Source organism: Rhipicephalus microplus, chromosome 7 (assembly GCF_043290135.1).
Source record: "Rhipicephalus microplus isolate Deutch F79 chromosome 7, USDA_Rmic, whole genome shotgun sequence".
Classification (NCBI taxonomy): domain Eukaryota; kingdom Metazoa; phylum Arthropoda; class Arachnida; order Ixodida; family Ixodidae; genus Rhipicephalus; species Rhipicephalus microplus.
In genome coordinates, this window is record NC_134706.1 from 69,397,571 (window position 1) to 69,425,567 (window position 27,997).

General features: G+C 42.3%; 1 protein-coding gene and 1 long non-coding RNA gene across 6 annotated transcripts in view; both read right to left on the bottom strand.

The window, feature by feature from the left end:
• Positions 1-27,997, bottom strand: part of LOC119179712 (japanin-like-RA2) — a 354,550-nt gene that overhangs the window by 192,867 nt on the left and 133,686 nt on the right. The window lies entirely within an intron of this gene.
• LOC142767498 (uncharacterized) lies at positions 21,619-27,964 on the bottom strand. Its single transcript, XR_012884927.1, has 3 exons — positions 27,798-27,964; positions 24,831-25,086; positions 21,619-22,269 (listed from the first exon to the last, which is right to left on the bottom strand). It is a non-coding gene; the product is annotated as an uncharacterized LOC142767498 (long non-coding RNA).

The window sequence follows — 27,997 nt, forward strand, 5'->3', positions numbered from 1 at the left end:
CTTTGAAAATGACAAAATCACATAACGCGTATTTGCGCGAAATTTGAAATGTGAAAGAGCGCGCGAAATTTGAAACGTTTGCTTGCTTGCGTATTTCTTGTACCGATACCTTGTTAACATCTGTACATTGGTTGAGTGGTTAAGCTGGCTGTTAAAAACAGTGTTAAAGCGGTTGTATATTAGTACAAAGTACAGGCAGCAAGCAAAATTTGTCACAACAAAATAAGCGTATTAGTTGGCAAGCAATATTTTAGCTGTCTTTAGTGAATTTTCTTTAGGAAAGTGTTTTAGTCAAGGCTCATTTTAACTTGCTTTGAATAATATTTCTATGAACAAAATCAAGAAAACGTTTCTTCAATGTTATAATATTAAAACGTCAAAGTCCATAGCCCGCCATAAAAATCGGTAACACGTGTCAACTGATACATTGTAAGGTTAACAAATATTTGTACAACACAAAAACTATTTTATCTACCACGGTCTTGTTGGTTTGTATTTCTTTGCATTAAGAAATGTATGATTTATATATACTGTCATGGACGAAGCTTTGTTTTCAATGTTAGGCGCCAACAAGGCCGAGAGCTCTATATGTGTAAGTCACAATCCTGTTGTAGCTCTACAAGCTGCGTACTCCGCCATTGGCTAGTGAGCTTGTAGCGCATGGCTTGGTCAGCGCCGGCCGTGAGGCGACGAGAAAAAGGCAGCAAGAATGCAAGAACCAGTGCAGAACTTACGTTCAGCCGGGCACTATCGCTGTTCAGATATCCGTTGCTGCGGTGGGGCTATTAATGAGACCATGGTGTCTAATCAGTAGACGTCTAAAAGCTCTTGGTTATGCTCTATGACCACGTTACTCACAAAGCTTTGTCGGTGACTGTGCACCCTAATGGGTGCTCATCAGCACCCATTAGTTGTTGCACCCTTTTTGCACCCTAGTTTTCACCCTTTTGATGTGTTCACCCTTAAGGTTCCGCTTGTAGGGTGCTGAGACGCGAATAGGGTGCTCAAAGGGTGTGCTTAGGGTGTCGGCACCCTTTTGACACCCTTAAGGGTCAGAATCGGTTTACTGTGTGATCAGTTACTAGATCGAACGGGTGGCCGTATAAGTACGACCGGAACATTCCAAGTGCCCACACCAGAGCCAAACACTCTTTTTCTGTCACGCTGTAATTAGTTTTGGCTTTCGTCAGAGTGCGGCTAGCGTAGGCTACAACGTATTCTGAATAGCCGGACTTTCGTTGAGCGAGGACAGCACCTAGCCCGACGCCGTTGGGGTCGTTGTGCAGTTCAGTAGGAGCCGTCGGGTCGAAGTGGCTAAGAATAGGTGGGGAGGTGAGCAGATGGCGCAGAGTAGTGAAGGCAATGTGACATGCAGGAGACCAGGAGGAGAGGTTCACGTCACCGCAAAAAGCTTGATTAATGGTGACATGATAGATGCAAAATTGCAAACTAAGCGCCGAAAATACGAGCATAGGTCTACAAAACTGTGAAGACCTTTCATGGTCGTCGGCTTGGGAAATTCTGCGACTGCTCGAAGTTTTGCTTGTCAGGTAATACGCCGTGCTTAGATACGATATAGCCTAGATTGACGAGCTCGAGTGCAGCGGAGCGGCATTTTTTCAGGTTAAGCTACAGGCCAGCGTTGGTCAGACAAGTCAAAACATGCCTGACGCGAAGGAGGTGAGTAGGAAAGTCATGAGAGAAAACCACGGCATCGTCGAGGTAACAGAGGCACATATTCCACAAGGGGCCACGCAGCGCATTATTCATAAGACGTTCAATCGTGGCAAGCGCGTTACAAAGCCCAAAGGCCATGACGTTAAACTCGTATAGTCCATCTAGTCTAATAAATGCCGTTTTTTGGCGATCGGCTTCAGCCATTGGGACTTGCCAGTAGCCAGACCGCAAATCTAGCGACGAGAAGAATTCCGCTCCGTGAAGGGTGTTAATGGCGTCATCAACGCGCGGTAAAGGATAGACGTCCTTGCGGGTTATCTTATTCAAACGACGATAGTCTACACAAAATCAGATAGATCCGCCTTTCTTACGCACCAGGATGACAGGAGACGCCCAGGGTCTTTGAGATGGTCGAATGACGTGAGAGAAAACCACGGCGTCGTCGAGGTAACAGAGGCACATAATCCACTTGAGGCCACGTAGCGTATTATACATAAGACGTTCAACCGTGGCAGATGCGTTACAAAGCCCAAAGGGCATGACGTTAAACTCTTATAGTCCGTCTGGTGTAATAAATGCCGTTTTTTAGCGATTGGCTTCAGCCATTGGAACTTGCCAGTAGCCAGACCGCAGATCTAGCGACGAGGGGAATTCCGCTCCGTAAAGGGTGGTAACGGTGTCGTCAATGCGCTGTAAAGGATAGACGTTCTTGCGAGTTATCTTGTTCAAACGACGATAGTCAACGCAAAATCAGATAGATCAGTCTTTTTTATGCACCAGGACGACAGGGACGCCCAGGACTGTGAGATGGTCGAAAGACGTCTATACGAAGCATATCTTCGACTTGATAGTTGATGACGCGGCGCTCTTCAGTGGAGACATGGTATGATCTTCGACGCAGTGGTTGGTGTAGGCCGGTGTCAACATGATGTTTGACTTGTGACGTGCGGCCCAAGTGAGGTTGCGACACATCGAAAGAACTTCTAAACTCATGCAGAAGATTCAGCAGGTTGGCATGTTCGGCGGGAGTGAGAGCGTCGGTGATGGCGCTAGAAAACGTATCAATGGGCGACTCCCCGAGTGACGACAGTGCTTTTTGGTAGTCGCAGTAGTCATCCGGGACATCAACCAAAGACGAAAGGTCGAGATCCTTCACGCGGCCGAGACATTCCCCCGTAAGCAAAGTGACATGTGTGGAAAGCAGATTGCTTACTGAGATGTTGCTTCTTCCGGCGGCAAGTTCAATTTTTGCGAAAAGCAGTAGCAAAGCTCGACGACATTTGAAGATATCGGAAGGCATAAAAAGGACTGTAGCGTCAGTGAAGGCGTTGCATGAAACGGGAACAAATGCAAAATTTCCAGGTGGAATATTGGTATCTTCATGAACGAGCAACTTCGGCAGTTGATGAAGAGCGTCAAGGAATGGGACATCACACAAGGGTGAAAACTCCACTTCGGTGCGTGCGCAGTCGATGACGGCATTATGGTGGGATAGGAAGTCCCACGCGTCATGACGTCACGCGAACAGATAGCCAGAACAATAGACTTCACGATGTAAAGAATGCCTTCGATGGACACTCTTGCAGTGCAGGCTGCGAGAGGCGTTACTTGCTGTGCGCTTGCGATGTGAAGCGACAGTCCCGATTTGGCGTCGCGACTTTGCGTAATAAACGGCAGAGATTAGCGGCAATAAGAGAAACAGCGGCGCCGATGTCCACAAGAGCGAAAGTACAAAACCTTCCACAGTTACTGTGACCACGTTAGCAGGAGAGGAGCGAGGGCTTAGACAGTTCGAAAACGGCGCAATTCTTGCCTCGAGGCCAGGATTCTGGCCCACGAGGGGCTAGTTCGTTCAACGTCCACCACGTGCCGCATGAAGTTGAACCCTCCCCCTCGTTCCCTCTTTTCTCCTCCCACCACGGCGCTGACGAGTTCCCTACGGAAGTGGCCTCGCTCTTCAACCTGTTCTCGCCCACCCCTCATTGCGGGAACCAAAGAATAGCGACCCGCTGTCAGTGCATTCTTACTCACGCCGTTTAAGAGCCGGCCTGTGTAGAGTACGCGAACAGGTTCCGGACCAGCCATGAACAATTTTTCAGACTGAGGACTTCATTTTTTTCTTGCCTTGGTTGAATTCGAGTCCTCACAGTTTTGATATAGTCATAGATAATTTATATACGAAGAAGCTAGGACCAACTGCATTACATTCTTTAGTTTTTTTCTCGTCGTAGGTAATCTATTGTAATCATAATATCAGGTTCAATACCTAATTTGTGGCTAAGCCATATTACTTTCCGACCCAAACTTTCTGTAGGGCGGAACAAAGTTTTTAATCTTGTTTTTTTAGCTACTAGGCTATTGAAAAGCACGCAAAAAATTAAGAAAGATGTTAGTAGAACGATTTTCACAGGAGAAGCATGTCCAGTATATTGGACACTGGGAATAAATTGTTGAACAAATAGGTACACATATTCTGCTATTCTCTTAGATAGAGCGCTGCTTTTGGCCCTGTTAGGTTATTAGTCTTATATAACACAAGCGGGGTTTGTTTTGTCCCGAGAAAAAGTTGATCCTCTTCACTGATCCTCTTCATGCTTCATGCTGTTGATATATTCCCAGCATGCCCCAGTTTTATTTTTATGACTGGGCTTGAAGAGTGTCACGTCAAGCCACCTCTTGTTTTCTTTTTTTTTCCTTCTAAATTGAGCACGATGTGCACCAATTGCATCTTGGTGTGAGTGTACTGGACATAGGTAATTTTCGCATTGCCAGCAAAGTTTTTACTTGAAAAACTACATTTTTGCAACAACGTATCGAAAAAACATGACAGAACTCATACAATTTAAATGATTTCAATGGTGCAAAGATACGTCCTGAAATACTTTTGTATACTTGAACGCATCATGCGCACGCAGTTTCGCGTAGATTACGCAATTACTTCTAGTGCCCGATAAATAGGTGGAGCTGAAGGGTGAACTACACCTAAAAACATCTTACTCGACTCTTACAGAAGCTACCAAAGTGGTTTTAGTTCTGACTGTAGCTCTGCTTACTTTTATTCATCACTTTTACCGTCATGTTTTTGTCAGCGACTAAGTATATGTACCAGCCTGCTGAAATCCCCAAATGGTGATTGCAGTAACTGCAAATAAATAGTAATAATAAATAATGTGGTCAATACATTAGTCAAGGGGCAGGAAAGGAATGTGCTTGTTAACTACATAGTAAACGCTCCGAGATTGTACTGCGCGGTTATCCTTTGTGGAAGCTCTTTCGCTTTCTTATTCCTTCGTAGAGCTTATTCTTTGCGTCGATGTGCGCAAGGAGGTAAGTATAGTTCCATTGAGAAAATAGCACTAGATGCTCGGGACCGACAGCACAGTGTAAGCTGAAGGAGCGGCTTTTGTAGAACTTTTTGTAATTTAGTGATAACCTCTCATTTGCTGGCATCTCATTGCATGTGTCTGATTTTATAAGGTACTCAGCATAGTTCCGTAAACTGTACTTCAAACAATGCCTGCTTCAAGGGACAGCGTGTGCCTGATTGTTTTTCCACTACTACCTGACATCATTTAATTTAACGAGATTCGCAACTTCAGATTATGCAGCATCGTGTGTTTAACAAAAGATTTGCTACACCTAGAACTATTGTGTGTTTATGTTTGTGGCTCATTTCAATCGCCTTGATATATTAAAAATAGTAATAGATAAATTATTTATGTAACACTTCATCTGGCGAGATTTCATTGCGACATGTGAAAGGAAATTTCATAGCGTTATTGCGCACATTACAACTGCTTTATGCAACAGATAGTCGAATGTGCAACGATCTCCGCATTATTGATAAATGTGTTGAAGGCCTGTGCACCAATAAAAGAGCTATCGAATGGGGTCCTTGGCGTACGATGTAAGGGCTAGCATGCTTAACTTATAAGCAATTTTAAACCCACACTGTTTATTTAGGTGTACATCTCAAGTATGTAGTGCTTCCTCTCGCCCCCGGATGTTGTCGGAATTCAGAGCTTGATTTTGCGATATAAGAGTGAATGCACCATAATTATTGCCTATATTAGATTGGGAAATATTGATGATAATCCACCTTTTCACTCAATATTCTCGCTGATGTATTTGTAAACATGGCAACGGCAGGAACACTAATCATGCTGCAGCCAAGAAAAAAAAGTGATGCAGAACATTTTTTATTAGTCTATAAAACAGGTATTTATTGATAATATTCCATTAGTTGTTAACGTGAGGTCATTACTGGCAGAAATATGCTTTGATTTTCCTTCCAGGAAGAAAGAAAACTGATGTTCACGTTTGGTGCCATCGTATACAGTGTTACAGCTTCGATCCTCCCACAGTTTAGACAAGAGCGTAAGATGAAAATTTAGGTGAATTACATGCTTGATACATGTAGCATTTTATTTTCAACGGCAGAGTGTTTAAACTTCATTTCCAGCCTGGCCCGACGGCCTCTCCGAACTTGGAACACATGTGTCAGCTAAGCGTAAACAAAGCATTGATATATATATATATATATATATATATAAATATATATATATATATATATATATATATATATATATATATATATATATATATATATATATATATATATAACGAGCCGATAGACTGATGTAGCAAGAAGGGAGAAAAAAAACTGAGGAAGAGGTAAAGTAAATGAAAGGAATCGGGGTAGGCCACCAGCATCGTTGCTTCCACAGTCTTCTCGTGTGCGCCAGTAAAATCTGCTTTTTTTTTTCTTAAGCTCAGCAATAACGATCGTTTATATATTAATGCTATACAATTCGCATTTCTTCGCACAGTGCTAAAGCGCCCAAAGTGGTCTAGTTTGTAAATGTTACAAAGGGAAGCGACAATAAAATGCATCATGAAACTAGAATTGCATTCTGTTGATAAGCCTGCCTTTTTTTTCAAACTGTTCACCGTACAGGTAGGTGAACACACTAAATGCTCATATTAAAATATTGATCACAGATGGTAGGGTTACATTCTTGGTGCTGAAGTGTACGTGACGAACTACTGGAGGAACAGCTGAGTTTTAGTGCCGGAAAGCAACACAGTAACACAATATTTACCTACGGCATTTGTTTTTTCAATTATGGTATACAACAACATAAATCACTCCAAACATTTTTTTTTCAGTTAGCTTGCCTTTATTAATACATCTCGGCAACCTGGTTTTACATTTATCAACGAAAAAGTTGACTCTCTAAACTTTTGTGACGCCCCCTCGAGAGGTACAAACTGACAAAAATATTACCCAGCGTTGTGCATTTAGATAGCTCTTGTTTTCTTTCCGTTTTTTGCCTGCGTTTTTGTTATTTAAGCAGGCGTCACCATGGGTAGAAAACGATCACTGTACCGTGTAGAGGGACCCGTGAATGACACACTACGCGGCAACCTTCCCTCACTGGTCACCCCACTGGCAGAAAAATAGTTGAAGCCAGCCAAGCGCATTGTCATCCCATATGTGCCGGGCGCCAGTGAAGAGCTCTCCGCCATTCTCGGAAAATCAGGGGTCGAGGTGGTTCGCAAGCCTGCTTCGACGCTCACCCACTTGCTACCACGGCCGAAGGAAGAAGCAACACCAGCGAGTAGTCTGGAAGTTGCCGTGTTCAGAGTGTCCAGCCAGCTACGTGGGCAAAAGCGAATGTTTGCAGTCAGAAAGCCCGTGGAGCGGCCGAAAGGCTTGGACTGGCGTTCCTGACGAGGGAGTCAGCCGCTGAGCGCTAACGTGCGCCTTGCCGGGCAGCAATAAACTTCCGCGCCCACTCGTTAAGATTACGCCAACTTAAGAACGACGTCAGAGAGGCAGAAGTGCAACGCGGCGCTTTTGCAGAGAGCTTGAGCAGCCCGACGATATTATCGATTTCTACAGCCTTTCTGTTATAGAAACAGAGAGGAATTTTGGAAGGAGGTCCTTGCGCGAGTCCTGACACATTTACAACACGCCAACAAACTTGAACCGCTATCTAGGAACAATCTCCTCTGTATACGTTCACGGCTTCGGAAACGTATTGGAAATGGAGAAACACAGTTTTGGCAAAACAAGACACGGATATGTTTTGTGACAAACACAGACAGATCCTGAGGAAGTACCAAGTCGTTCCTCACACCCCCGGCCCTCTACGAACTTCCCAACTTCTTAAATCTTCCACCGAGCCCGACAGATTTCTGCCAAAATGCTTACATTTAAGCTTATAGAATTCACACTCCACAAATTAACGACCTCCAAAAAAAGCAAAAATAAACAAAAAATGTAGTGTGTAGTGCTGGCTGCTAAAGTGTTGCTGTTGATTTAGAAATATTTACTTAAACGTCGTATATATATATATATATATATATATATATATATATATATATATATATATATATATATATATATATATATATATATATATATATGTGTGTGTGTGTGTGTGTGTGTGTGTGTGTGTGTGTGTGTGTCAATATATGCATGTGTTTTGCTTTGCTAATAAGCACCTGAAGTAGCAGATTTATACTTTGTGTAATTGAGTTGCTGCTTTGGTCTGCGTTCGTGCCATCGTCATTCATGGAGCGTGCTTGTCTTGGAAGTTGATACCACGAAGAAATAAGTGAACGAATTCAAGCATACCCGCCTGGGTTTTTGTAAATTGGCTAACTTTGGCAACGTTGGTCGATCTGAAGGCGCGGAGATACTTTTGTAGCACCCGAAAAGCTAAAGCATTACAAAAAAATCTGGTGGGGGTCAGAACCCCCTAATTCAGATATAGTTACCATCCTGAACGTCACCGAAGTGCACGTTGAAGGCCTTGAGGCATCTACTAGAGCACTGTGTGCTTAGTAAAACTTTTGGCACACACAGAATATCCTAAATGTGAAGGTGTTATCGCTCAGCGTGGGAACTATGTAAACTTCTTTTACCGACATTGTCCAAGTCCCGTCCCTCTGAGGCTGTGCTTCTGAATCATGGTGCAGTGTATAATACTGAGCAAACACTTGTACTCGAGCAAATATAGGAATATATGGCAGTGATGTCGTCAATCGTATGTTTTCATGAGTCTTTCTGTCGTCGGAGTTTTATAGCTGCCACCACAAACCGAATCACAGTAACCAAACTTGTAGTCAATTTGTAATAATCCAATTGGTACTCAATTCGTAGTCAATTTGTAGAATTGAGTCATGTAAAATACTCCGAAAATATTGAGCCTGTAATAAATTCCGAGAAAAGTGAAATATTCCTGTCATTGATAGAGTGGTGGCCTATAGCAAGAAACATACCTGCAAAATACGACGCAGTTTATTTGTAATCAAACATGCGCTGCAAATCAATCTTATGATATATTTTGTAATGTGTCTACAAATATAAACATCTTTGGATACTTATTGTGTGCTCTTCATGAATCAATAAGAAATAAGTTTTCTTTAATAACACAAACACCTCAATATAATGTGTGAAACGCATGTGCATGTCCCGATTAAAATGTAAAAAATTATGCTGTGCAAATCTGCAAACTTTACATACAAACGAATGCAGATGTCAAGATCATAACAATACAAGGTACGTATATGCATGCACAATATAATGTTATATTCACTGTGGAGAAAATCAAAACAAAGAACGAAAAATGAAATAATTACATTGAAAGTACTGTTGTTTTTTGTCCTTATCAAGCCTCAACACTTTTCTTGGTGTGAAAAAGATCCTATCACCGTTTCGGGACGATAAATTAATAAAGCTACATCTTTCAGTTCTCTCAAGCATAGAACCATGGTAGTGCTATGAACACCTCATTACTATCAAAACTAACTACAGCTGCGAAAATTGTACGGACGCCTGGCCTAGGCAGGAGTGCGTGGATGCATGTGTTTATGTACGCGCACACATACAAACTACACGTATGAACATAATGAAGTATGGTTAAACACCTGCTCCCCCTTCCCTCTAGTAAAAAAGTTTCGTACATTGTGCTGCCTCAGACAAATTGAAAAAATCAACATATAATGAAACACGAATATTTACATATAAGCAGACGCTTACAGCCATGACGTAAGTACGAATGGGATAAAAGAAAGTGTCATCAGCAATACTCATATTCGTAGTAGCCTATGCTACGTAAAGGTTTATTACGTGCTTTTAAACGACCCCATAACCACAGTATTCCTCAAGAAAAGCAAGAAAATCATGATCGGCAATGCGCTCAGTAAGAGTTAGAATCTCTTGTATAGGATTCGCGGCACTTTCATAATATTAAAGTAGAACTAAAACAAAATAATAAGGCTTAACGTATAATATCTTTGTTATTTGAGTTCTGCGGACAATATCGCGCTTTTTAGTAATGCCGGCGATGATTCACGAAAAAAAATCATTTGTAGATGTAAAAGAAATACACGTTAAAGTATGAGGGGCCCGAAAGAAAACAAACTAAAGAGGGGCCCGAAGAAAACAAAGATAATGTTAGGCGGTCCGGTGAAAACGCGGAATTAGGGGACTAACAATAAAGCCACCCCTCCCACTATGCTTCTCTCATTGACCAAAAAATAAGGTTAGGTTGATTCGCAATTATCGCTAGTCATTTGTAACACATGCACGGCAATCACAATGCCGAAAAGCTTCAAACAGAAATTCAAAATATTTCAGTAATAACTTGCGGGCCTAAAACACGAATAAACTACTGCACGCGACCTGAAAAAGCATCACGAGACTTGAGTGGTACCACAAGATCCAATAAACTTTAGATATAGAGAGGGTGGACACGCCCACACGCACGCATTGCTCATCTCACAATATTAAATGCGAAGCATTGCAGTAGTTGTCCCAGCAAGATGTGTTACCATCAGCTTTAGGACTGACCACTCCACGGCATCTACAACAGCGGAACTAGCTGCTTTGCGTGCTGAACTTTGTGTGGTCAATCAGGAACCACCGCAACAATGGTCGATTTTCAGCTACTCAAGGGCTGCCCTACAATCTGTGCTCTCAGCAATACGTTGCGGTCCGTACAAACAGCTTGTTTTCAAAATTCGATGTCTCCTCCACACTTCACAAGAGAAAGGGGATCATGTGACGTTTCAGCTGCCAAGTCACTGCGGCATCATAGGGAACGAACATGCCGATACTGCCACGCGGGCAGCCCTTGAAGGAACACGAGAAGAAGCCATACCCCTTTCGCGGAGCGATGCTGCCAGTAATCTTCGACGACTTGCGCGTGAAATCACGTTTTCACTATGGTGCCCACCAAGCATCGATGCGAATCGTCAACACCACCTGTGCTCTTTGATGACTCTCCGCATGCCCACTGGACTCGACCGAAGAGAAGCCACCCTTCTTCATCGCTTATGGCTAGGAGTGGCATTTACAAAATCTTACTCCTTTGTCATAGGAATGACCGACAACGCTCTCTGCGATGCCTGTCATTGCGAAGAGACGCTACACCACGTTTTGTGTGACTGTCCGCTGTATGCCATCCAGAGACAGTCACTGGCATCCATTTTTGCGCGCATCGACAACAGCCAAATGTCTGTGGACACTATTCTGTCAAGTGCCCGAGAGAAGACATTGCAACAGAAGGCGACAAAAGCTCTGTTAAAATTCCTACGCGACACGGACTTGAACAAGCGGCTGTAACAGCAATGTCATACACCGCGAAAGACAAGACTGGACTATGACTGAGTGTGAGCGCGTGTGCTGCCGAAAGTTTTGAGTTTGAGTTTGAGTTTAGTTAACCACGTGACAAGTACACGAAAATACACTGTATACGTGGTTTGGTGCGAAGGGAAAAAAGCTGCATTTCACAGCTTGACTGGCCCCTCCACCCAGAAAAAAAATCTAAACTACACGTTTACAAAAATACAAAAATTACAGGCAGCGGAAAGCGACAATACAAAAAGAAACACGCATGTGGCCCATGACAGCAAATAATAGAATGACAACTCTGAAATACATACAAAAATATGCATTACAAAGCAATGTATGAAAGAATAAAAACGGAATAACCATTACAGAAATCACCCAACATTCATTTACAACACAATCAGCACATCTAATTTAACATTTCAGTTTTAGACAATGCGCCGATTATAAGTGGTTAGTTTCCATTTGTTCATCACACTTGGAAGGCGGTAACGTAATGTTTATCCCTCTTCCCTCTCTGCTCTCTATCTTTCATCTCCCCCACCCCTCTCCCATGCGCAGGGTTGCAAACCGGCTGCCTATAGGCTGGTTAACCTCCCTGGCATTCTTTTCCTCCCATTTTCCTTCCTTCATTTTTTAGCGACCTTCGGCGACTTTCAGCGTATCTATCTATCTAGCCGCCTACGACTTTTAGCTCTCCTGGCCGTTTCGATAATGGTATCAATACAAAAGTTGGTATGGCATAACATGACTGTATGAAAAGCATATTTGACTGGTCATAACATGAAAATCATGACATGTATGTCATGAACGTCATGACTTACATTTCATGGTCTTGTAGCACTTGCGGTGGTTTCGTTCACATGACATGTTGAAAAACTGGTATCGTATAGTATGATTGCATGGCGAACACAAGCGACATACTTAACATGAAAATCATGACACGCGTGTCATGTAACAACATGACTACATGCCACGCTCATGGTGTGCTCGCGGCTGTTTCGGAAGCGTCACATATACTAAATTTGGCATTACGAGACGTGAATGGATGAAGAAGATATGATACTGGTGAAAGATTGATAAACATGACATGTATGTCATGTAACAACATGACCACATGCTACACTCATGATGCGCTCGCGGCTGTTTCGCTAGCTTCACATGTACCAAACTCGGTATTACGCGACGCGAACGGACAACATAGGTAAATGACACATCCAAACATGATAATCACGACATGCGTGTCATGTAACAGCATGACTACATGCCACACTGATGATGCGCTCGCGGCCGTTTCGCTAGCTTCACATATGCCAAGTTTGGTATTACGTGAAGCCAATGGATGACGAAGATATGTGACTGGTGCAAACATGATAATCATGACATGCGTGTCATGTGAGAGCATGACTACATGCCTAAGTCAAGGCGACAATACATTTTGACGTGACGCGGTGCGCGTGCTCTCCGACATTTATTTCGTCGCGTCACGCTGGCGTTGCCACGCCAGGCGCCGGTCCTGCCATATACTCGCAGGCGCGCCTCGTTGCTTTGACGCATGCGCGTTTCAGCGCGTCCGGCGGCCCTCCATAATGAAAATAGGGAGACGCAGTGTTGTCTTGGTAACGCATCGGCGCTAAATGCAGCATGTCGCATTTCACGCCAGTTGCCGTCGGGCGGCGCCGACGCACGATAGCCGCGCCTGGCATCAGACTATACAGTGCTCGCGTTTTTCTAACGAAGCGTCGCTGTGCCCAGTGTGCTCGAGCGTGGACGCTACATGGGAGTATACTGAGCCCTTCATGATGCGCTCGCGGCCATTTTGCTAGCTTCACATATAACAAATTTGGTGTTACGTGACGTCAATGAATGACGAAAGTATAATGACTGGTGCAAGCATGATAATTCTGACACACGTGTCGTGTAAGAACATGATAACATACCACGCTCACAGCGTGTTCGCGGTCGTTTCGCTAGCTTCACATATACTAAATTTGGTATCACGCAACGTGAACAGATAACAAAGGTAAACGACACACCCAAACAAGATAATCATGACACGGAAGTCATGTACGGCATCATTTACACCCACCTCGTAACGTTGTGCTGATTTTAAAGAGACATATCAACATTTCTCATTCGTGCATGCTTCGCATATCATCGATTCCCACTGTACGTGGGATATGCCAATTTTTATTGTAATGAAATGAATCATGTAGCAAAACCTCTCCCGTGTGCCCATTTCATCGGTAAGAACATGAGTGAATAAACATCCAGGCACACCATAGAAAGAGAATACAAAAAAAGAATGTTCAGTAGCAAATGCGCAGTAAAACCAGAACCGAAATATGATGAGACGGAGAGCAGCCAGCATAAGGCCTTATATGTAGTGAGTGAATCCAAAATGGAAGCACTGGGTCACTGCTGCATGCTGTGGTTATCTCTGCCGAAAGGAGTGTCAGAATCCTGCCACGTATCCGACTCGGACACGAATTTGACTCCTCCGCACTTGTCCACACACCGCCACTTTGGCAAGAAAAACCTGCTCCCGCCGTAATGATTATCCCTCCGTCAAGCCGACTACTGAGAAAAAAAAAAGGGGGGGGGGGGGGGGTAGACTTTGCAAACAGAAAAAATGTTCATTCTCTTTCGTTGGGAGCTTGGTTAAACTTCTGACCATGGTTGGCGTCCACCCTACCCCACTTCCCCCAGCGTGTAGTTTGTGTTTGTGGGAATGTGGTTTGAGGAAGGCGTTCGCCGAATATTCATTGTGCGGACGACGACGCCAGAGGGCCATGCTGCCTCCGCTGTCCGCCTACCTTGAGACGAACCCTTGCTCGCGTTCAACGAGATAACAAAAAACGTCCGTCTGTCAAATGGGTATTTTCCTCCTACACCCTGGCTTGAGTATATAGGGTGCCGGGTAATCACCATTGCACTATTACAAGCCCATTTGTATAGTAAGATTGGATGTGATATGAATTCCTAAGTATTGTATGAGGTTACTTGATCTCAAGGTAAATTATTTAAGTAGTATACCCGAGAAGAGTTAGGTGACCTAAATATATGCTTAACTTTACTTAAGTTAATATTTAGTTCCATTAGCCACAAGCTGCACCAGTTAGATATTTATTTAAATCGGAGTGTAGGCGATTACAATAGTCGTTTAAAGTAACTGCTGTAAAAGTATCGCAATCATCAGCAAAAAGGTGGATATTAGAAGCTACTTGAGAAGGCTGGTCAATAATATATATTAGAAACAACAAAACACCAATTACTAACTTTTGGGGCACTCCTGAGATAACATGGCACATTTATGAACTGTAGCCGTAAGCAGTAACGTACTGTTAGTGATTAGCAAGACAGCATCCGACCTATTTTAATTGGTTAATGTCAAGATTTAAGTTCCGTAACTTGTGGATGAGAAGTTTATAACACACTTTATCAAATGCTTTTGCAAAATCTAAAACAAATGCAGCCAGCGGATGATGAACGATCAAGAATTAGATCAGTGAAAGATGTAGGTTGAGTCTCACATGATTATGATTTCTTAAAACCATGTTGTGAAGATGAAAATATGTTATTTTCAGAGAAATTGAGGGTGCTTTTGATTACGAAGTATTATATAATAGTTAGAAGCACGTGCTGGTAAAAGAAATGGGCCGATATTTGGTCGTTAAGGTTTTGTTACCTAATTTGAGAAGTGGAACTACCTCCCTTATACCTTCCACTGATTAGGTAAAGTACCTGTGTGGAGTGATAGTCTCAATAGAGCTTGCTGTCTTCTGTAGCAAAAAATGCACATGCAAAATACAACGCAGCTCGTTTTATAAAAAATTATTTTGTAAAACTGTACTATGATCTATTTCCACAATGTGCCTAACAAATAAAAAGATTGTTAGACATTCATTGGGCACACATTTGAAATAAATGCGTGAAAAATCAAACACAAAATCCGCCTAAAAAATGTGCGCAACCTATATACATATCCCGATACAAATATAAAAAAATATGACGGGCACAATTTTACAAATTATACCTATAAACAGATGCAAATGCCAAGATCATAACAGAAGTAAGGAACATATGCTCAAGCACAGTAATCGGTAATAAATGCACTTTGTATACATTCAAAGGATAAAAAATAAAGTATTCACAAGTACTTTCATTTCTTGTCCTTATCAAGCCTCAGCAACAATTTTCTCTTTATGAGATAGAGCCCATCACCGACCAAACATTACCACTGCAGTAACTTCTTCCAGTTTTTTGAAGCATAAAACCATAGTAATGCTCAATTTGGGCATCTTATTGGTGTCAGAACTCACTTCAGCTGCAAAAATCGCACAGAGCCTGGCGAAGGCTGTGCTGTGGTGAGGGGGGGGGGTGCTTGTGTACACATACACATGCAAAGAGATGTACCAGCATGCATAAGGGACGGCAAAGCCTCCACTCGAATGAAGTTTCTGGCTACACTGCTGGCACAGCGAACAAATAATAAAGAAACCAATAAATAAATATGAATCATTTTGAACTAAATGCTTAAGGCAGCTACAATATGATGAAAGCTTCATGAACATTACTTGTGTTTACAGAACCCTAGGCTATGTTACAGAAATTTATTATAAAAGCTTTCAAGAACTTAAGAAAACAATTGAACACCAGGTACATGCGTCAGGAAACTGGAATTTTTTTTTTTAAAGGAGACGCTCAGCTATGATCGCCTACGTGTAGTCACAGGTCAAGTGATTATCCCAGGAGATAGCAGCATTCCTAGGTACTGGTTCGTTCGCAAGTTTTGCGCTGCTGTCCTATTCTTGTGCCTACAGTAAATGAGTTGAAAGTCGCCATGTGAACAGAACAACATGACAGCTGCCATCGATTTCCTGCGCTTGTTGTTCGAAACTTTTGGATTACACCACAAAGTGGTTTCAGACAGCGGAATCGCATTCCTGTCAGCCAAAATACAGAAATCCTACGAGTGACAACTGCATCATGTGGTGAAATTTGCACCGAACCACCCAGCCACAAACGGACAGGCCAAACGCTACGTGGTAGAGCTAAAACGTGCTCTTGCAAGATATTCTGCGGGGTCAATACAGCGGCGCATTGCACGTTTATTTTTTTTTTTTTTGTCAAGCAACTCACAATGGGCCAGACGGGCCAGGTATCGGCGAATCTCATGTTTTCTTGCGAGCTGCGAACACACATCTCAGCCATTCTGCCAGAACCGCCTTGAAAGGTAACACCAGATTAGGAAGACGCCTCGCGTTGCCGGTAGCTCCACAAACGACAACCAGTGGTCGCCCGCCAGTTTCAAAGAATGCCCGAATGAACGGCAGCCATCGTAAAAAAAAAAAAAAGTTTCGCCCGGAGTTTTGGTTTGTTGAAGTTAAAGCCCCTTCATCGCGTCTTCTACCGGAAAGCGCATGGAGAGGCTTTAGACCGGGCATTGCCGCTTCCAGGGATGCAGAGATGCAATCTGCCCTCCACCTTGACCGCCCCCCCCCTCCCCTTCGATGCTGGGCGCGGCGCGCGCGGGGAGTGACGGACTATCGGGGCAATCAGTGTGCCCGCGCACTGGTTGCCTGTCCATTGTGCTTCTCGCCCCTTTTATGGCCCACAGTGGACTCGAAAGCCAGCGCTTGGACCATTTGGACCATGCTGCGCGCAAATGCCTTTTTTGAAAGTAATAAAGTCAGTTCCCTGTTACGTACGCTTGGTATTATGGCTACCATGGACATAACAAAGTGCAAATAGGGTTATTAGTTCCTAACAAATTCAACCTCCCCACCTTTCAGCATTATATCTCTCTCTTTTAACTTACTTCCGTTAATATTTTTAATTTCTATCAATAAATTGAAGAGGTGCGCATTGAAAAAAAAGGAAGTGAATTTATTTATTTAAATATTTGTTATTTATTTCAGAGAAAAAGTGCCATTCTAGTGCCGGACATTGGGCAGGGGTGTGGCGCAGTGGACGCAACATTGTGTAGGAGGTACAGCAGTATAGATAGTGTTGAATGAAAGCGCGATGATTCAAAACGCAAAAAAAAGAAGCAACATAAAACATGGTCCACGATCCCAAGAATGGCCATAATACACTAAACAAAACAAAAACTATAAAAACAGTGTCCACTAGGTTATTTTGTTTGGGTAAAAAGTAAAAAGAACGCAAATATTAACTGTATCAAAAATAAAGTCGGCAACTTTAAGAAGCGAGACATTCAGCACATACCCTAATCAGCACATACCCTAAAAAAACGAAAAATGCTCTGGGAAAGTGCCAAAAGTGAGAAAGCTGCTGGTAAAAAAGTTTACCTCGTACATGATAAACTGCACGTTGACGGCGATACTTTTATCTGGAACGCAAAGTCTAATCAGCGGCAAAAAATCTCCACTCATTCTGATCAACGGCGCGCGCCTTCACAATCCAGTGGGGTGATTAGCATTGAAACTCTCCCGGTTGACGTCGTAGACCCGTGTTCCGATGGTAACGGTAACAATCCTAACCCGTCCGCTCTGTGACAGTCATCTGAACTTGCCATCAGGGTCGTTAACTTAAATGCCCGCAGTCTCGTTAACAAAACGGCACAGCTTGAAGCCCTTTTGTTATGTCATAGCCCACACTTGACCGTCATTACGGAAACATGGCTTCACAGTGAAATACCTGATGACAACTTAGTTCCGCCAGGTTACAAAATATTTCGAAGAGACCGGCCAACTAGAGGTGGGGGTGTTGCAGTGATTTTAAAAAACAGTATCAAAGCATCCCTTCTAGCGCAATCGCCAGATACTGAAAGCCTATGTTTAAGGGTTTCTTTCGGAAACAAAGTGATCATTGTTATCGCTGTGTACAGACCGCCTGATTCTGGGCCCGATTTTCTTGTAAAATTGCGATCTCATTTGGCCTCTTTCAGTAAAAATAAGCTTTTCATCCTAGGGGATTTTAATCTGCCCAACTTTGATTGGGACCGCTTGAAAACAAGACCCGATTCTTGTCACAGTGACGATATTCTCGACATTATGTTTTCACACAACCTTGTTCAAATAGTTCAGCAACCAACCCGAGTTTGTGGCAATTCATCCTCTCTACTTGACCTTGTTTTCCTGCCCAGATCTTTCGAAAAGTACCACGTGTCTGTGGAACACGGTTTCTCAGATCACAAAATTGTTTTTGCATCCATTTTCCTTCATTACAAAAATGCAAAAAGTTGCCCAGCTCTCAAAAAAGTGAAAGACTTTGCGAAAGCTAATGACACTGCAATTACTGAGTATTTAGAAAATACCTGGCCAAATTTCAATGATCACGATGTTGAAGTTCTTTGGAATAAATTTAAAAATATGTGTTTATTCTGTTTGCGAAACTTCGTACCCGATAAAGTTAAGAAGACCGCTAAATATACGCCCTGGATATCTAGATCTATAATTCACCTTAAACGCAAAGCCAAGCGCTTGCGAAAAAAACGTACAGCGCCTCAACAACTCGCCGAAATTCGTGCTACCCTTTTCAATGCTATTACTCGTGCCAAAAATTTCTACTTTAACACTACTTTACCGAACTTCCTAAGAGAGGAACCACATAAATTCTGGAACTTTATTAGACAGCGCAATGAAAACATAACTGAAATTTCAGTCGACGGATCTAAATTGACTAATCCTCGAGCAATCGCGAATCACTTCAATTTGTTTTTCCATAGTGTATTTTCGCAGTCTCAGTTGAAACAGAGTATTTCAATAGCTTCATACCCTGATGTCAATATTGTTTCGCACAATGGTGTCTTAAATATGTTACTTCGATTAAAAAACAAATCGACGCCAGGGCCCGATTGCATCCCGAACGCATTTCTCCGTCGTTATGCTGAAACCTTGACGAAATTTCTTGTACTTATTTTTGAATCTTCTCTTCGTACGGCCACGCTACCTTCTGATTTTAAAATAGCCCGTATCGTTCCTATTCCCAAAAAAGGCGACCCACTCTCAATTCCCAGCTACAGGCCCATATCTATGTTATCATCCGCCTGTAAGTTACTTGAACACGTTGTTTCTACGTTCATTACACAATTTTTAGATACCCATCAAATCCTTTCTCCATTTCAACACGGGTTTCGCAAGGGATTCTCGACCGTCACTCAACTACTTACAGTTGTTCACCACGCTTCTTCAGTTCTTGATAAGGGGGGACAGGTTGACCTCATACTCTTAGATTTTAGTAAGGCCTTCGATCGCGTATCGCACGACAAATTAATCGATAAATTAGTTCAAATCGGGCTTCCAGCGTTCATCGTCTCTTGGCTAACTGCCTATTTAAGTAACCGTAGACAGTACGTCGACATTAATGGAAGCACTTCTGACGCTCTCCCTGTTACGTCTGGCGTACCGCAGGGAAGTGTGCTAGGCCCTTTACTTTTCCTTATTTTTTGTAATGACATTGTTAACGTTATAAACAGTCCGGTCCAAATACGTCTTTTTGCAGATGACTGTATACTGTTTAATGAAATTAATAGCATCGAGGACCAACTTGCGTTAAACTCGGCGTTAGAAAACGTTGCTTCTTGGAGTAAAACTACAAACATGCAATTAAACCATGACAAAACAGTTTACCTCCGAATGACTAGAAAGAAACACCCCCTTGAATTCTCTTATTGTACCTGTGACCAACCGCTTAAGCAAGTAGATGAACACAAATATCTTGGCATAACTTTAACCAGTACCTTAAGTTGGAACTCTCACATAACTAACATATGCGCTGCCGCTTTCCGTAAACTTTGTTTATTACGACACAAACTCAAAACCGCTCCCTCTGAGGTTAAATACTTAGCATATACTTCTATAGTTAGACCTAAACTTGAATATGCCTGCGTTATTTGGGATCCTCACACTAAAACCAATATCGAATGCCTCGAAAGAATTCAAAGAAGGGCCGTCCGCTTTATTTATGGTATGTACGGTCCAACAGACTCCGTTTCTGCCCAGATGGAACGACATGGTACACACTAAACCAATTCTGACCCTTAAGGGTGTAAATGAGCTTGTCGCCAGACGAACACCCTTTGCTCCCTATTGGGTGTTCAAAAAAGGGTGCTGAGAAAGGGTGCAGAGCTCAGCACCCTTAAGGAAATGGTGCAGAGCAAAAATTTTGAAGGGTGTAATGAGTGCACCCTTTAAAAAAAGGTGCTGTGATGTCATAACACCCTTTCAAATGGGTGCTGGAAGGGTGCTCCACATCGACGTACCAGTGGGCCAAATCTAGGGTTGACGCTGGAGATGGCTAAAAATGCAGATTGCTGTATGCTCTGTAGACCATGCTGAGTGACAGCCCACATACAGTTTGTTAGTACTTGAACACATGTACTAAGTCGTCCATTCCACCCTGAACACGTGCACCATGCACGCGGCCGGCCCTCCACAGAGTGCCTTCCGCAGGCGCTTATGAAACTAGCACTGAAACACAGTGACAGCTCTAGGTGGGGCTTTTGCATCATCGTCTTTTAAAACACAGTGTCTCTGCAGTGAAGCTACTGGTAAGTTGGCTCCAGTGTTTTGCTTTCTCTATGTGTAGGCAAATAGAGAATCCGGCACTGTTATCGAGAAGTGCTGCAATTGTGCCTTACCCTGTCCAGGTGCTGTTGATGTTTTCGTTTTTGGCTGCTCTGGATAGAACAAGCTGCACTTCTAAAGAACAGTGTCAAATTTTAGATAAGCTGGTACTGTTGCAAGAGCAAAGTTAGCTTCACCACAAAGGAAGTGTGATTTGGCGAAACCAAGTTCTCCAGCAGTCAACAAAGTGGAGGCCCACTTACAGCTGTCTGTACGTTTGTGTACTAGTTACCAAAGTGCCCTCGAGAAGCGCTCGGCAGAGTGCCGGATGCATGGTGCAATGTTCAAGGTGGAAGTAGACAATATGTAAATATATACCTTAAAGCAAGCTATATTGAATAAATATGTGTGTTTTAATAATCATGAAATTGATCCCAGAGTGCGTATATGGCCTGTGCTACCCATTTTTGGTCCAGAATGAATGTGATCTATTCAAGGCCCCTTGCTGCACACATGCATGCACAATTTATGGATGCTTGGTCATCATACAAACATGCATGCCTGCAAATTAAAAATTCACAAGTTTCGAATACTGGTGATTATTTCAAATGCCATATACTCACTTTGAAAGACACACAGATAATATGCACTAAATACAGAACCTTACCATATTGCGCTCTTTTAAATTATGTGTAGCAGACGTGAGCTTTTATGCATGTGAGAATGCAAGATATTAGGCCCCAACAAAAATTTATGACAAATAAATTAACATGATGCCAATAGTCACTATTTTATTGTACATAGCATACAACCGAAAAAGATTGACAATAGTAAACATGAGCTATGACCTTCTGCATCGATTGTAATGGTGAGATCTTTGTGAGTGAGGATCAATCTTCTGTTTTTTCAAATCTTTTTTCTTACGAGTAGACATCTTTTTTGTGACGAGACTTCTTTTTTAACTTTTAGCATTCTGACTTCCCTCCTTGCATAGTAGGTAACAAATAAATTATTTAGAACAACAAAATATAAGTTAGAGGCACCAGCAGTCCAAAGGCGCTTATTGAGGTTGTTGCCGGTGCCCACAAAATTGAAAAAGAAAATAGATAGGAGAGTAGGTGTGTGGTAAAACATGTGGGCTTATATAACATGCTTTGGTCATCATGCTTAAAGCCTTGACTACAAACTTGCTCAAGGCCTATTTAGAGCTTTCCTTTTATATATGTGTGTGTGTTTCTAAACTTGTGTTACAAAATCACAAATATTGACAAAGTAGTGCAAGTGGTGTTGGATTAATATAATGTGATCATTCAAACACTTGCACAATCCATCTTCAGCTGCCCAGGCGACTTTGGTTCCTTTTACAAAAGTGTGGTCAGGGCGCTCCTTCTCTACAGCACATCCGCACCCGGAAGCCTAAAATAAAGACAGAAGTAATCACTAAGAGTTTCACAAGACAGACTGTCCAAGATACAATATGCGTTGTCATGCTGGAGTGTTCTTAGTTCGATGTGAGTAGAAGTCAGCATCAAAATTCGCTTTGTTTTCAACGGAAAACATGCTTGTTGGAGGTCCCCCAGGCAAAAAACTGTGTAAACAACTTGACAGTACCTATGGGCCTACAGAGGGTAGCACGTACAACAGATTTCACATAAAAAACAAACAGCATAGTAGAAAGGAAATTTATACACAAGAAACATCTGAGCAATGATTCAGCATGATGCACACGTGAAACATGAGTTAGGTTTGAGTAAAAAAGCTATTCATCAAGTGATTGCGCACATCCGATTTGAACAAATCGAAGAAGGCACTGAAGTTAATTAGGGTTTTTAAAGAATGGTAAAGTGCCAATAAGCAATATTCTAGTCTAGCTCTACAATAGTGTGTCATGTATGTAGTACTAGTATTTGCCTGTTAGGTATGCTGTAGTCATGAACATATTCAGTTTTCCTAATACCTAAAACTTATTATGTTGCAGTCCAGCTGTTCATGTTCAATAAATAATTGTTTATGATAGCATTTAAGTTACAAAATTGATGCTAAAAATTTGGCAGACCCCACATACTTTGGTAATCGATGTTATGCAAAACATGCATAACATGTATTTTAATTTTTTTATTGAGCGATCTTATGAAGTGGAGCTCAATATAAGTACAAAGTCTCGCACACACATACGTTAAACAGCCGCATATGTTTCATTTGTTATGGGGAGATGTCACACCTTTGACAACATTAGCAGTTATTTGCTGTTTCGTAACGATGCCAACAGAAACATGGATATTAGCCACACTAGAAGTGGTAGGCTGGTATGAAGCACTGGTGTTTGCGCTGGCACTCGCGCCGAAGGTAGCCCTCAACACTGCTACACAAATACTTCACAGGATGGTGCCTGACTACAATTGACTTTGACTCGACCTCACGGCTGCATCATATGAGTGCACATGTAATAGTTATAAAATTTGATAGCCAGTACTGCAACGGCAGTTGATGTTACACAAACATTTGAGACTATTTGGAAAGTATAACCGAGGCCGGGCATGGCTCTGTGGTAGAATACTTAATTACCAAGCAGAATACTAGGTTTGGATTCCTGCTGGGACACTTGACTTTATTCTTTGCATTCATTTGGTCAATGCTGCCTATGTCAGCTTTTTAACATGATAGCGTTGAAGAGCTCGTGTCGCAGAAAACCCGCCGCCGGCGTCTGCCCCGTTGGTTGTGAGCGAAAAATCGACTGTGCATCTGTGACCGAAAAATCAAGTTACCTAGTTTCCAGAAACTCAAAATTCCTACTTATGACCTAATGGAGGCGCGCTAATTGCTGCAAAACGAAACCCCCAAGTTGACTACTAGACACTCAACACAGGGCTTAACACACGGAAGTCTATTGACATCGGCCAAAAATTAACGTTAGATGTACAGCGCTATTCCATTTCCCCATTTCATGAACTACACAATGCCATGATAATTGTACCCTGGTATTTTTGGTGGGCTATAATGCACAAAAAATACAAGGATTATGTCAAAAGAATGGCATCAAATTTTACCGGCATGTCATCGCAATAGAGACACAGGCTACTAGTCTTATTTATAATGCTAAGAGCATTTAAGGTAGCTGGTGGCCTTTTTCACTATCTAGGTATCAATTTTTCACTATCTAGGTATGAAAATTCTGCCATGTCAGTCATAGTTTACTGACATTGCAAGCTCAAGAAAAGTGTGGCTCTGAAGGCATCAACACAGCATTTTGCCAGATCTTTTAAGAAGGCAGTCTTTAAAATTGCTAATGTTTCCAATTTTTTTTTGCTATAAATTTCGTGCTTTGCATTCAAATATACCTCCATCCAACTTGTTTTTTTTTGCATTCGTGCTCTCACTAACTGCTTACCTTGTCTTGTCAAGTGTTCGTTGACATAAATAGGACTACTTGATCTAAAAGGAAAGGCCACTGTAGACAGACGTAAGTTTTTTGTCTTATCCAGAACATTTCATTTGTAACATCGTTCATAATGCACTATTATTTTTTTTTTCAAACTAGGCTTGTTTGTTCCTACTCTGTCTGCAGTGTCAATATCATCACGAGTAATGGTTTTTCCATCATCGCCCAAAAATTTCGGACAGCGTCAAAAGAAAACCCTCATCTGAGACGCCTTTGATGTCGGATAGTTCAACCTTGAATACAGTGTAAATTCTTCAATTTTCATCTGAAGTTGCTTATTTCCACCTGGAAGTTTTTTGTGCCTGTTTCAAGGTGCGACAGGCTTTTCATGCAAAGCCTTTATTTCTAAAGAGAGCGCGTTGACACTGTCACCACCTTCATTCAACACTTCTTGAAGGACCAAAGTTCAGTATGAATTTTGTGCTTGAAATCCTCTGTTTACCATGACAAACAATTCACAGGAAACATTGGTACTCTTGCTTGGCAGGAGTGCATGCAGTAATACTAACACAATTAAAGCAGGAAATAAGTGTCTCACCTGTGCAAAAATTATTTTGGCAAGCACTGTGAAGACCACACACACTGCTGCCAAACTGAGGAGAATATGAAGAGCACTTCATATAAGTAGGCAGCGTCCAGTAGCTTGGTGAGGCACAGCGCATAAGCAGGTTGAACAGAGCTGATGCTTGAAACAATGGTTCAGAGTTCGCTGGTGCTTGGGCTCCTTGACCTTGTCAGGAAATTTCCTTGAGCAGCCTCACTCAAATGAAATGACAGACCGTGCCGAAGAATTTCTGCACCAGTGCAAAAAAATTATTTTAGTAAGGTTTGTCTAGACTGCATGCGCTGCTTGCCGAATTGCAGTGAATGGCTAGAAACGCATGGCCAACATATATTTAGTGGCACGCAACTGAGAAATACAAAAAGGGCATGCTGCAGTATAAATACAACGAAAAACATGCTGCTGCAGAGCTTTTCATGTCGATGTCATACATGTGAACACCTTTATAGCTCACTCATGCACGAAGATGAAGTTAGAACTTTTAGATGAAGACCCCTTTTAGCTGTATCGACTGCACGTAATTAAGAGATAAGCATGCGTGAGTAATGCTGTTGCCTGCAATCGATAAATTCTTTTCGTGAAGCTGACCAAATATATGCACGAGTGCATCCATAGAGGCAGGCACATTTGCATTTCTGTAGTTATGATACCCATGTGATGTGTTTCTTAAGTAAATGCCATGCAATATGCACCATATGAATATTTTATTCCGTAAAATTGCAATACCACTACATATACATGTCCATATGCGCATATGCATCCACTGCAGATAAAGCATAAAATTAAAGCAATACTGACACATGAATTTTTTACCAAGGTAGTGGAGGGCTCCAGAAATTTCGACCACCTGGGGTTCTTTAACGTGCACACAAATCCGAGAACACAGGCCTACAGCATTTTCACCTTTATCGAAAAAGCAGCCAGCAAGGCCGGAATATCATCCTGCGACGTTCGGGTTAGAAACCGAGTGCCTTAGCGACCAGACCACTCCGACAGGACTTCAATCTCCCTGTTCCCCCGTGTAGGATGATAGACCGTCTTTGCTGGTCTGGCTAACCTCCCTGCCTTTCCTTCTCTACCATTTATTCTCATGAGTTCAACGAATAAAGCTTCCTTCAAACGGCTAACATTCGGACGTTTATAATTTGCCTGAAATTGAGCTCACTAAATGAATATTGTGTGCTGCTTCATAGTGATCATTCATCTAAATTGTTCTGGTTGGCTAAAAAGGCACTACTCTTCACTTCTAATCAAACAGCACAAGCTGTCTAATGACCATAGGGGAGGAAAAGTGGAAACGCTAAGACAAAACATCAATCTTGAACCCCATGCCATCACAATGAAGCAGGCAATCTTCTGCAATATTGACCGGCAACCAGGATCTCAGACACTGCAGATAGCTACATAACGTAATGGTTTCCCAACATGACGTAAAGGCAGCAGAATCACATATTGCCTAACCTGCTTCATTATGATAACGATGAGACAATAACGTTATTGGCCTCTGTATGCTAATAACAATTTACCTTGCATATCATGTGACATTAACATTCAATATGACGTCATGAATCTTGCATCCTACCATATGGTCTAAGTACCAACAAGGCGGTTTTAGTGACGTTGGTGCAAGGCAGTAAACAACAATCACTTGGTGAACATTATTTTTGATATTATTCAATTGGTCTGATGCGTACATCTTCAAAAAACGGCAGTTTAGATTTGTTCATTCTTAGATAAATACAATGTCTAAGTTTGCATGTCAGCAGCAACATATGCACGCATACTGTGATGTATAACCTTATTGTGTTTTGAGCAATAAATTAGGCATTCATACACTGCACATATCACAGGTCACTTGTAAATCTGCAGCGAGGTCATAAAGAATTTATGATATCAGATAAAGCATTACACTTGTATTCGAAAGTGTCATCGGAAGTTTTGGTATAACTTAGTTTTAGAATGTTTGTAGACGTATAGGTATTCGGCAAAGTTTTAACTCTAAAGCGGGCTGCAGGGCCCACAATTCTTTTACAAACCAGAAGAATGCAATGATATGTGAACAGGGGGGAACAAGCAGTACCACCAAAATTGCACTCGAACGAGTGAACTACTGCTCAACCTAGCGCTTGCACAGCTAAGGTACGTATATTCGGCCACTCATAGAGAAAATGTATTGACCCAGGCGTATTTGCACGCTTTGAGAACCGCACCTACAGCACGCTGTGTCAAGTTTACGCACACTTAATTAAGCTGAATATCATGGTAATTTAATGTTATACGTGCTCGGTGGATGCAAACACATTTGGTCACACAGGAAAACACATCTACCTTATAGTAGTCACACACATTTAATGATCATGTAGCTGTTGAAAAGAGGACAAGTAACATATAAAACTTTCTTCATATACTTCTTTGGCACAGAAAACGAACAAGGCCGCGTAAATACCAACGCGGACACCACGTTATTCTTCTCCATTCTTCTAAATTAAATACGGAAAGATCTAATTCAACGCGAATCACCGGAATACTCCAACGCACGCGACACACAGACGACGCTTACGGCTTCCATGCGCCGTCCCCGAACGGCGTCCGACGGCACTGCAAAAATATAGTGATTCATAGCGTGAAGAGCATCGCCCGCCGACTTACAGCATCACAGCGCACATTGCTTTAACCTCCTTCCTCACAGAAAAAATTCATCCGCGCGTAACGTCCCTGAGCTTAGACTTGAGCCTAATGAAATCAGACACGCCAGCAGGCTCGCTACGTTAATAAAAACTCACTTATCGTCTACCAGCTAGAAAAACCTTAGTTCACAACGTTATTATACTATAGCGCTTTCGGTTTTAACCGCGGGAGGAGCATAACAGCCTAGATCGGGCACGCCGCGGCCTGGCCGGAGAAGCAAAAAACAAAGCGTCGACAGCAGAAACATCCACCTACCTTTTTAGTTTGGCGAGCGCTCGACGGTACAAAGCAGCCGGTCCTCTCTTGAGTATAGTGCATCTTCGTAACAAGCAGCACCGACAGAACACGAAAGACAGCGCAAGCACACTTTGAACAACTTAAAAAATCGACTTTAAACGCTCGGCACACGGCCGTCGCGGCCTCCAGGAAGATACCGCCATTTTTGTCCTGCTGAC